The following is a 12312-nucleotide window of genomic DNA, read 5'->3' as shown; positions in this document are numbered from 1 at the left end:
TAAAAGATTGCCTCACTGAAGACATTAGAGCTACTATCTATAAGATTGGCACATTGGTGCGCTGGATTTCTTCAAAAGAGATAAAGAGAGACACTTTGGAGACAGCGCGTTTAAACTCCATAGAGGCAGTCTGCATGGTAGAGAAGTTTTTCCCTACAAGTTTATTAACAATCCAGATGCATCTACTAGTTCATGTTGTAGATGAGGTTGCAGTTGCTGGAACAGTCCATTCAAGATGGATGTTCTTTTTGGAGAGGTTTATGAAGACATTAAAGGGATTTGTTCGCCAAATGGCTCGCCCAGAGGGTAGTATGTCAGAAGGGTGGTTGATACAAGAGTCCCTTGTTTACATCACTGAATATTTAAGTTCCTCAGATCCAGAGATACCTCGACTATGGTCTCAAGAGTCTAACAGGGGAGTCATTGGTGAGGAACCTCAATGCCAAGGCATTAAGAGAAATATGGATAACAATCTGAGGGAAAAAATCAACAAATTTTGCATCTTGAACTCTCATGTAATGGAGAAGTGGATTGAGACATATGAAGCTCTCAAGCGACAGTGAGTACAAGATCGTTTAAGTTTCAGAAGGAATCGCACTACAAGAAATCTCCCATATCCAGAAGGTATGCAAGCTCTTCCGGACTTTCCCACAGGTAGATGGCTAGAAGCTAGAATTTTAGAAGCCAAACGTGCTGGTTTAACTATAACAGAGGAGGAGGAGGAGCTTACAAAAGGATGCGATTGGCATGTAAGTGTTTAAGTTCTGCATGTCTCTCTTTTTTTTCTCTACATGTCTGAGTGTTTGATTCTCCATCAACAATCTTTTTGTGCTATTTGTAGTATCACAAATATGGGGCGTTTTGGTCACATGGACGTCATTTTCGAGTAGAACGAATAGACCAAAGAAGAGCAACCTTTGATTGTGGTGTCACAGCATAGTTTGTTCAAGAAAGTCGTGCAAGTGCAAGTGATGATAACACAATTACTGGAATGCTTGATTACTTTGGAACCATTCAAGATATATTAAAGGTTGGCTTCAGAAGTTTTGAGTTGTTTATCTTTGATGTGAGGTGGTTCAAGGTAATCATGAATGGGCCACATGCAACGTACGTAGAGACAAGAGTGGCCTCATCCAAGTGGACTCCATAAAGGTATGGACCGATCAGCAAGATACTTTTGTGCGCCCGGAGCATTGTGAGCAGGTAATCTTTAAAGCGGATCCAAAAGATCCACGCTGGCTATTTGTGGTTCAAGTCGCCCCCCGCAGTAAGCAAATTTTTGAAGAATTTGAGCTACAACAAGGTGATGTGGATGCACAGGGTGGTGGAGAGCAGCAAGAACAAGCTGATATCAACAATGAAGGGGAGCAAGCAAATGAAGAGGAGCAACTAGAGCAAGATCCAAATGAAGAGGTGCAAACCAAGGAAGCTGAAAAACATGTTGAGAAAGAAGACATAGATGATGAAGACATCCTTCATCAAGGGACTTTTAATGATGAGGATGCTGAAATGTACATAGACATAGATCTCTTTGGGGCTACTGATCTTAATGAGGATGATAGAATAGATAATGATTTTTAAAATGATGTATCTTAATGATTATGCAAATAGTTATGACATATTTGTAATGGTTTTATGACATTGAAGGTCCTTTCATTGTTTACCATTGTTAATGTTTACCATCATAATCACTACTGTAGGAGCAAGTTGATATAGTTTTACCAATGTTGTTTATCATTGTTAATGTTTGTCATATGGTTCTTTCATTGTTTACCGTGTAATTTTCATTTCGCACAAGTTTGTCATATGGTTTTTTGTCCAGGCCATGGGTGACTCACCGCCCTACGACTACAGTCCTGATTTCTCATTTAATCCTACACCGCAGGGCATGAGTCCCCAGCAGTTATATGGTTTTCTTTCGTCCATGACTCCAGAGTAGAGAGCCATGGCTCAGAGTTATTGGGGTTCTAGAGCAGGGACATCTGCCTCACCATCTGGCTTCCGGACGCCAGTTCCCACACCCGTGGGTACGACAGCAGCTCCCACACCTCATACCACATAGCCTTCCACTCCTCTTACAGCTCGATCTACCACCTCTTCACATAGACGGCGCTCACGTAGTAGGTCTTCAGGGGGAGGTTGTTGTGGTGGTAGTGCCACAGATGCTGTGACACCACCACCACGTGAGCGTCGTCCTTCGCTCTCATCTGTTGATAGCACACCCATAGGGTCACCTTCCACTCCCTGGGGTGCACATGACCATGACAACAGCAAGATATACACAATTAGGGATGGGGCACCAATAATGAATAGTGCAGGGAAGGCAATGAAGACACGCATTCGACAATTGTGCACTATACAGTTTCACGACTCTGTCGTGACTAAATGGGATGAGCAAGATAAGGGGAAGAAAAATTATATAAATACAAAGATAAAGCAAGAGTTTCAGCCATCTGACCCTATGAATGTCGTCTCTAATGAGTGAATACAGTATACAGCTCGCATTTTGATGGGCCATCGTAGGTCAGAGGCGAGGGACGCATTTAGAGAGGGGAAAGAGAAACCTGTTTGGCTAGATGACAGGGAGTGGGCAGCCATTGCTCAGGAGCTCACCGAGACACCAGAGAGGTTTCAACAACAAAGAGAGGCGGCAAGGGCAAGACTCCAAGCAGTAGGGGCTTCTCATCTTGGGAGTGGTGGTTACGAAACCATGCGCCATGAATTCGTAAGTATTTGTAGCAATTTTATTTATGTAAATGTATGTATATGGGCTAAATGTTGATTTCTAAAAGTTATAATTGTTAATCGTTTGTGTAGGAGTTGGCCATGAATCGCCCACCAAGTAGGTGAGAGGAGAAATACGCTCACAAACATGGCCTTGTGGCCTTATTTGAGATGCTTGAAGAAGACGGAGAGACCGTCAATTGGGAGGCATTACCATGATGTAAGATGACCTTCAAACTAATGGTATATGATCAAAACATTCTTGAGTATTAATGTTTAATTTAATTTCTTGTTTATCGATCAGGAAAACAAAAAAACGAGCACGGTTGTTTTTGTGCTCTATTTTAGACAGAATGGTGCTGTCTGTTTGCTGTTGTTGATCCTGTTCATTGTAGGCAACAGCCAAGCAATACTATTCTGCCCAAAAAAAAATTTCTGGTACAGCGTCGGTATATTCCCCGGTATGTACACTGGTATATTCATTGGTATATCCGCCGGTTCAGCGTCGGTATAGAGCCCGGTATACACCCCGGTATACACTTCGGTATACACGCCGGATTAGCCGTCGGTATAATCATCGGTGAGCGTCGGTATAGACACCGGTATAGCCGCCGGTATTGATACCCGACGCTTATACCGACGCTGTGGTTCCGGCGCGTATACCGGTGTTTATACCGATGACGGGGCTTTTTTAGACCCCGTTAAATGACGTCGATATAAGCGCCGGTATTAGGCTAACATGTAGTAGTGATAGACACAAAACAGCTTGCATTCTCATTAGCTTGAGGCTCTTAAATAGCCATGATGAGGGTGTCATTGAGTCACTTGAGGCTGATGTGCCTGTGAACTTGCCACAAGCAAGTTCTAGTTCTAGTTCTACTTCTATGTCTGGGCTAGCAGCAGAGGCTGAGAGTCGTACTGTACGTCCATGGTCAGGACGTTTGAGGCATGAGAGTGTGAGCACTGGGAGTAGTGCTATGGATAAAGGAAAGAAGAAGGTCGAAGGAATTGGAATCACAGGTTATGAGTCATCTAGTTCAGAGAGTTTGGATGAGGAGCTTGGCATACCTGTTTTACGCACACTTGGTGCTAGGCAGGATAGATATGTGCCACCACATGCTAGAGTTACAGGTGTACAGAGTGACCCGCATGCATTGCGGAGATCCCAGAGAGTCAGATATCCAGTTGACAAATTGACATATTGAGATTTTGCTATGCACTATGCATATATGACATCTATGGTGAAGCATGTGGAACCTACATGCTATACAAAGGCTATTGGAGAGCATGTATGGGAGAAAGCAATGGATGTTGAGATGGATGCATTGGTCCATAATGACACATGGGATTTGGTTGCACTACCAAAGGACAAAAATGTTATTGGATGTAAATGGGTTTACAAAGTGAAGTGTAAATCTGATGGTTCTATTGAGAGACATAAAGCAAGATTGGTAGCAAAGGGTTATGCACAGACCCAAGGTTTGGACTATGATGAAACCTTTAGTCCAGTGGCTAAGATGGGCACAGTGAGAGCAGTCATTGCTATGGCTGCAGCTAATGGCTGGGAAATCATCAAATGGATGTCAAAAATGCATTTCTAAATGGAGACCTACAAGAGGAAGTGTATATGGCACAGCCAGAAGGGTATGTACACCCAAGATATCCCACTCACGTATGCAGATTGAAAAAGGCATTGTATGGTCTGAAGCAAGCACCTTGTGCTTGGAGTGATAAGATGAGCAGATATCTTATCTCACTTGGTTTTCAGATTTCTACAGCAGATTCTTCACTCTATGTGAAGAAGACAGAGCATGGGATTGTTTTACTTGTCATCTATGTGGATGACTTGATCATCACAGGTGATCGTGGTGCAGATGTGATGCATGTCAAGAAAGCTTTGAGTGGGCAATTTGACATGAAAGACCTTGGTGAGTTGAGATACTTTCTTGGAATAGAAGTGGTCAAAGATCATGCAGGTACATGGTTAGTACAGCGCCAATATGCATTGGATATGTTGGCAAAGTATGGCATGACAGGGTGTAAGCCTATGAGTACACCTTTGGAGAAAAATGTGAAGTTGCGGGCTGATTATGGCGAGGAGCTTGATGATCCATCTATGTATAGGAAGATGGTTGGTAGTCTCATTTACATGACTATTACACGCCCGGATTTGAGTTATGCTGTGGGGCTAGTAAGCCAATTTATGTAGAGCCCCAGAAAGCCTCATTTGGATGCAGTGAGATGCATTATGAGATATGTGAAGACCACTACACATTATGGTCTACTTTATGAGAGTGGTAAAAGCTTGGATATACATGGCTACACAGATGCTGATTGGGCAGGTAGCTCATATGACAGGAGGTCTACTAGTGGTTTGCTTTTACACTTGGAAGTGCCGTAGTGAGTTGGAGTAGCAAGAAGCAACCTACAGTTGCTTTATCTAGTACAGAGGCTAAATACAGGGGTGCAGCCACCATTGCTACTTGTTGTGAAGCTGTATGGTTAAAGAGTCTCTTGGCAGATTTGGGTGAGCCTATTGATGGCAAAGTTGTCATTCATTGTGACAACATGAGCAGCATACAGTTGGCAAAGAATCCAGTATTTCATGCGAGGACCAAACACATAGAGGTCCATTATCACTTTGTCAGAGAGAAGGTGCTAGATGGTACAGTTGATCTTCAGTATGTGAAGACTGATGAGCAGGTATCTTTACAAAGCCACTTAGTAGGGAGAAGTTTGAGTACTTCCGTACTATGTTGGGAGTACATGGGACGGGCTTGAGGGGGAGTGTTGAGAGTCATGATATCCCAAGCTCATCTACATCTTCATCGGTAGTACATCATGAGCTTGAGAGGGGCTATTGAGATTCAAGCTCGATGTTAGTGTGAGCCAGCTATGCTATGTGCTGGCATGTTAGGTAGGAACATGTGTGAGACATAAATGACCGCGTGTCCAGCTGGTCATAGTGTGTGGACATTAGCTAGGGTTAGATGTGTGTGGACACAACTCATAGTGTGTTGTGTGTATTGTGGATTATGGCATTATGCTTTGTGTGAGAGTGGAGATGGCTTCCCTCTATGGTTAGGGTTTGCAATATACATTAGGGTTTGCTCCTGTGTGTGTGTCTCCTCCCCCTCTACCGTTCTTTCAACATTCTCTCCCATTATTAACATCTCTTAGCATCCCCACTAACACAAATCACATGTAACATTGCTTATGATTGCCAAAAATAAAGTGAGCAAACAGCCCAAAAAAACATGCTCGCACAAATATAAAAATGCAAAGCAAAAATCCCCACCCTCACCCCGTTATGAATTCCCAATAAACCACTAACCTCTTTATCACTAATTAGATTTTCATATTCCTCTTCTGGAGGAACTAAGACCATTGAACGTCACTCAAAATCAGAGCCATTGACAAAGCTTGTTCATTCTCCCCACACAAAGGTCTTCAATGCGATCACCATCAAGAAGGGGGGGATGTTAACCCAATTGTAGGGTTAACAAGAACTACTGTCATTACCTTACATCAAGGAGTCACGGTATATATACAAAGGGGTCATACATTCAAGATATGAAGCAATAATGTCCAAAGCTACAACTTGGACATGTGCTCGTAATGGTGTGATGGAGTATTTATGGCGATTCCCGCTTCAAGAGCGTGTGGTAGAAAGTGAGGATGAAGTCCTAAGTGATGTACTTTATGGATATATTATGAGAGTAGTCATTGTAATAGTGTTAGGCCTCGTCTGAGCCTAAATTTCTCGGTTGGCCACAATTTAAGTGAGTGTGAGCACTCATGGCCATGTATAAGTGAATTTCTCTCATAATACAACATACTCTCTGTGAGATCCCCCTGTTCCCACCGAGCAACAGATTCGAGGTACTTGCAGCGGAAGTAGCACATCGGCGGTGCGGACCAGGGGTCTCACACTCGGGGCCTCGCCCACGGATATCCGGACAAGAGACTAATCCGTCGGTTTGTCCAAAACCGAAACCGGAAAAACTTCCTTTACCCGGAAAGCTTGGGCGATTCCACCAGGATAACTCTTTACTCTAACGTAGTCAAGATCATTACGGATCAACTGATCTGAGTGCACCTTTAACGGTACTTGGTCAAATCAAGGAAGAAACTTGCACTTGGATCATTGGGATCAACGCTTTTTTCCCCATCAAGAGGCACAGCCGTTGATTCCTATCCATAGAACAATTTCTATCCGGGATCTACTTCATCTATCGTAATAATAGAAATTAAATCTCGATTTACGGATCCATCAGTCCAGCCTAACCCCATCCGATCCCATGGGTTAGCCAACCGCCCAACCACTGTAGTGATGGGATCCAATTTGGAATTTGGTTAGGTTTTGTCCCGGGTACCAAGGAAAAGAGTTCCAAGGCCCCCTAGCCGGAATTTCATGCAAACATAAAACTAGCCACACCACTTACACACCCAATATGAAAATTGCCTTTTTCTTAGCATCAGCTAACTTTAAAACAATCCTTTAATGAAACCATAGTACCACTGATCACAATCTCCCAATTTATCCAGTTGATTCATAATTTCCCATCATTCCTTCATCAGAGTATCTATGGCATCATTGGCAACTAGAACGCTCACCACCTGTCCACACAGAGGCCGTTTCCATAGTTCCTAGCCCATAATACTCGGCAATATAATCACTTATCAAGATGGACTCTCGTTGAAGATCAGCAAGATCAACCAACAGATCCATATAAAAGAGCCATGGACTCATCCGTTGAGGACCAACAAGGTCAGTCAACCAGATCCATGCCCGGTTTCACAAAACAACTCTTACTCCTTGTTCCAATATCTTCCTCGACGCACGCGTGGGTATCCTAGGCGACCCAGAGCCCGAGCACCGTATGGTCAGCACCCTCTAGGATCCTTCGCAGGTGACCTAGCGCTTCACTCATAGGCCGCTTCCTTGGTCCCTCATCCACCGTACCGGAAGCTCACCATTTTAATCGAACCGAGGCTGGTCAAGACCTCGGTCGACCTTGCTACGCGAGACGTCCTCCATTGACTCTCCGTCAGCAGTTGCAACTTTATCAGTTAGGTCTCCACGACCTTAATCACAAGACGGTCAAAATGCTTCCCCAGCATTCTTGACATAAAACAGCCATTTACAAACAGCATTTACAAACAGTTTACAAATACAGTTTCTATATTAACTCTCATTTTTCCACATTGTCCCTCATTAATCCACATTACTTATTCCACATTCCATGTATATGTGTACTCATCCAATCACCTCCTTTTTCTATCTCTTCACTTCAGATTCCTTCACATCACATATCATATATTCACATCCATATCCACATCCATACATCCACATCCACATCCACATTCACATCCATACATCCACATCTACATGCTTATCTCCATTTTCACATCCTCATTTATACATCCACATCCCATATCCACATTCATACATACACATCCATATCCACATCCACATCCACATCCACATTCACATCCATGCATCCACATCTACATGCTTACCTCCATTTTCACATCCTCATTTATACATCCACATCCCATATCCACATTCATACATACACATCCATACATCCACATCCACATCCACATACATACATACATCCACATCCACATTCCACATTCACATCTATACATCCACATCTACATTCACATTCACATACATCCACATCCACATTCCCATACATCCACATCTATACATCCACATTCCACATTCACATCTACATTCACATTCACATACATCCACATCTACATTCACATTCACATACATCCACATCCCCATTCCCATTCACATCTATACATCCACATCTACATCCACATACATACATACATCCACATCTATACATCCACATTCCACATTCACATCTACATTCACATTCACATACATCCACATCTACATTCACATTCACATACATCCACATCCACATTCTCATTCACATCTATACATCCACATCTACATCCACATACATACATACATCCACATCCACATTCCACATTCACATCTATACATCCACATCTACATCCACATTCACATACATCCACATCCACATTTCCATTCACATCTATACATCCACATCCATTCACATCTATACATCCACATCTACATCCACATTTACATCTATGCATATACATCTTCATGCATATATCCATTTTCATGTTCATACATCCACACTCCCATCTCCATATCCACACATCCACATACATACATCCATTTTCACATTCCCATTTATATAACCCCATATACCTTCACATCTAATCTTTTACATCACATCCATTCTCGCCCTATCACAACCCATATACATCTTATCCTATCACATACACTTCTTACCTCATCCCCCCATACACATCTTAATTCATCTTATCACATCCTAACTTATTTCATAAGCATCTTATCACCTCTTATCACACCTCTTATCACATCCTATCACTTTCCATACGCATCTTATCAATTCTTATCACATCTCATACACCTCTTATCACATCTTATCACATTTCATATCTTTTTTTTTATAAAAAAGAGAATTCTTTTATTTGATATAAGATTTCTCTACACATTTATTTATACATAAATTCCATTTAAGGAGACTAACACTTTCGAAATTAAAATCAATCTTTTATGCATCTTCTTATGCATGATTTCAATTTGGTAGGGAATTATACTTTTAGAATAAAAGAATTTCTCTTATGCATCTAAGTTAAGCATAAAATCCATTTATGAGGAAAATCATACTTTTAGTATAAAAAGAATATCTTTTATGCATACCTATATGCATGAAATCCAATATGATAAAAGTAACACTTTTAATATAAAAATTTTTCCTTTATGCATACTTCTATGCATGAAAATTAAAAATGATAAAAGTAACACTTTTGATATAAAAATTTTCCTTTATGCATACTTCTATGCATAAAAATTAAAAATGATAAAAGTAACACTTTTGATATAAAATTTTTTCCTTTATGCATACTTCTATGCATGAAATAAAAATGGTAAAAATAACACTTTTGATATAAAAATTTATCCATTATGCATACTTCTATGCATGAAATAAAAATGGTAAAAATAACACTTTTGATATAAAAATTTATCCATTTTGCATACTTCTATGCATGAAATAAAAATGGTAAAAATAACACTTTTGATATAAAAACTTATCCTTTATGCATAATATTAAAATTCAATTTCTCCATGATTGTAATGAAATTCTTTCAATTAATCTAGGATGATAATTCCTAGAATATGGTAGGAAGTCCTCTTTTTATGCTTTGAATGAGATTATTTTATGCATAATTTTTATAAAAATTTTGCCATAGCTCCGCTGCTATGACTGAAAAATCTCAATTTCTCTAAGGGATAATGCTTATCATTAAGGAAATAATTAAAATGATCTCTAATTGGATTATTAATCCATAATGGATTGAATCATCAATATACATAAACTAAAAGCATAGAAAAAAGCCATTAATTTGACCTCAAGCATAGCTTAATCTTGGGTTAAGGAAAAGCTTTATGAAAAGCTTGATTTGGATTGAGAACGGGTCATGAGTATGACCATTTCTTGAGTGAGAGAGAGAATTTACATAAAAATCATTAGAATTTAAACATAAATGAAGATTAACTTCAATAGCATTTATTAAATTATGTAACTCTTCACTACTATTCAAACTTCAATAGCATTTAAAAAAAAACCATACCAATTAAACTTCTCAAGCTTGAGAGGGGTTGAGAAGAGAGAAACATTGAGAAATTATAGAAAAGAGCAATATTCACTAATTACCTTACAAATTGCTTGATTCTTTGTTCACGGTAGAGGCCCCCAACCAATCAATTGGTTAAGTATGTTGATGGAGCCACTAATGGGGATTGAAGAAAGAGGGAAGCTCCAAAAACTAGTGAATTATTAAATGAATTCACAGTTCTTGGCTTAGGTGGAGTAGAGTAACGATGCATAAACACTATCTATTTTTCAACAAGGGTGAGGCTTCTATTTATAGGAAAAATTGAGCTCCTAACCAAACAAACTGATTCTAGAATTTTCTAAATCAGTTTGGTCAATATTTGACCATTTTTAGGTCAGTTAAGCTAACTTTTTGGAACTAGACTTGAATGAGGAGAGAGGAGAGATGAAATATCTCAATTTTTATGAGTTTAAAACTCATTCAAGCATGTGAAATATGCACCTCCTTTAAAGAACTCCCCTTCCTTACATATGTCATATTTTTAATATTGCTCATAGTTTTTTACTAATAAACCTTGTACATTTTCAACTCTTCATCTTATGTGAAATATGCACCTCCTTTAAAGAACTCCCCTTCCTTACATATGTCATACTTTTAATATTGCTCATAATTTTTTACTAATAAACCTTGTACATTTTCAACTCTTCATCTTATGTGAAATATGCACCTCCTTTAAAGAACTCCCCTTCCTTACATATGTCATACTTTTAATATTGCTCATAATTTTTTACTAATAAACCTTGTACATTTTCAACTCTTCATCTTATGTGAGCATTTACTCATTTTTGGGTATCTTCTTTTTCAAATTGGATTTATCTCCTCCCTACACATGGATTGATGCTATTGGCCCATAGGAACCTTAATTGGACCATAATCCAAAAATTTCTGAAAATCTAGACCCTTAGACTAAGGTCCTTTATACACATTTCCAATTAATTCCAATTGCACATTGGAAAGTTCTTTTTGAATTTCTGTTTCAGGGAAACTTATTTTAATAAGATGAGATAATTTTCTATCCAAAAATATTAAAAATCTGAATATTCTCTCTCTAGAATATTTTCTCTCTCTAGGTTAAAACAGTTAGAAACAAGTCTTTTATATTTCTGAAGAGGGATTGATTATAGAAGAAGATACTAGACATCAAAAAGGGGTTTGGGGGAGGAATCTTACATTCTACCCCACTTAAAAAACGCGAGATGTCCTCATCTCGCAACTTGTGATAATTTCGCAAGATTCACGAATATGAGACTTAGAGAAAAATTTTAATCAAGATTAACCACTAAGATAAGTCTTAAAGAGAGCAAGATTCAAAATACGAACAAGATTTAAACTTTATTCATTCTCGAAACTTATACAGTAAAGATAGAGGAACTCTTTACACTTCCATAAGCCCGTCCATCATATGGTCACAAAAGCAGTCCTCACAAGCTGCACAAGTATAAGGTAACTCGTCTATGGGAATGATTCTGTGGGTTATTGCTGCGCCTATCTCAGTGGTATGAGGTGTTCTAACAAAAGGACCTCTGAGAGGCAAGCCAAAAACGGGGTAAAGGCATATCTTCTCATGAGGAAGAAAACACGCCAGTAAGAAGACCCGCTCAGAAAACCCAGGATGTCTTGATCTCATGACGCAGTAGTATCGGGGACCCAAACCCAAAGCTTCAATAACCATGGCCAAGCGGACATTGTTACGGAAGTGCTGCTGACCCCAGGGTGTTACCCCAGTTATGTCTTGATAGGTCCGCCATTTGGTCTGCGCTACAGAAGTTCCCAAGTGAGGGAAAAGTGAGCGCTCATACTGTTCTATAAAATCCTTCTTCACAGACTCAC

Source organism: Cibotium barometz, chromosome 15, assembly GCF_041138505.1.
Source record: "Cibotium barometz isolate CiBa-2024 chromosome 15, ASM4113850v1, whole genome shotgun sequence".
Lineage (NCBI taxonomy): Eukaryota > Viridiplantae > Streptophyta > Polypodiopsida > Cyatheales > Cibotiaceae > Cibotium > Cibotium barometz.
Note: the sequence above shows the minus strand (reverse complement) of the source record.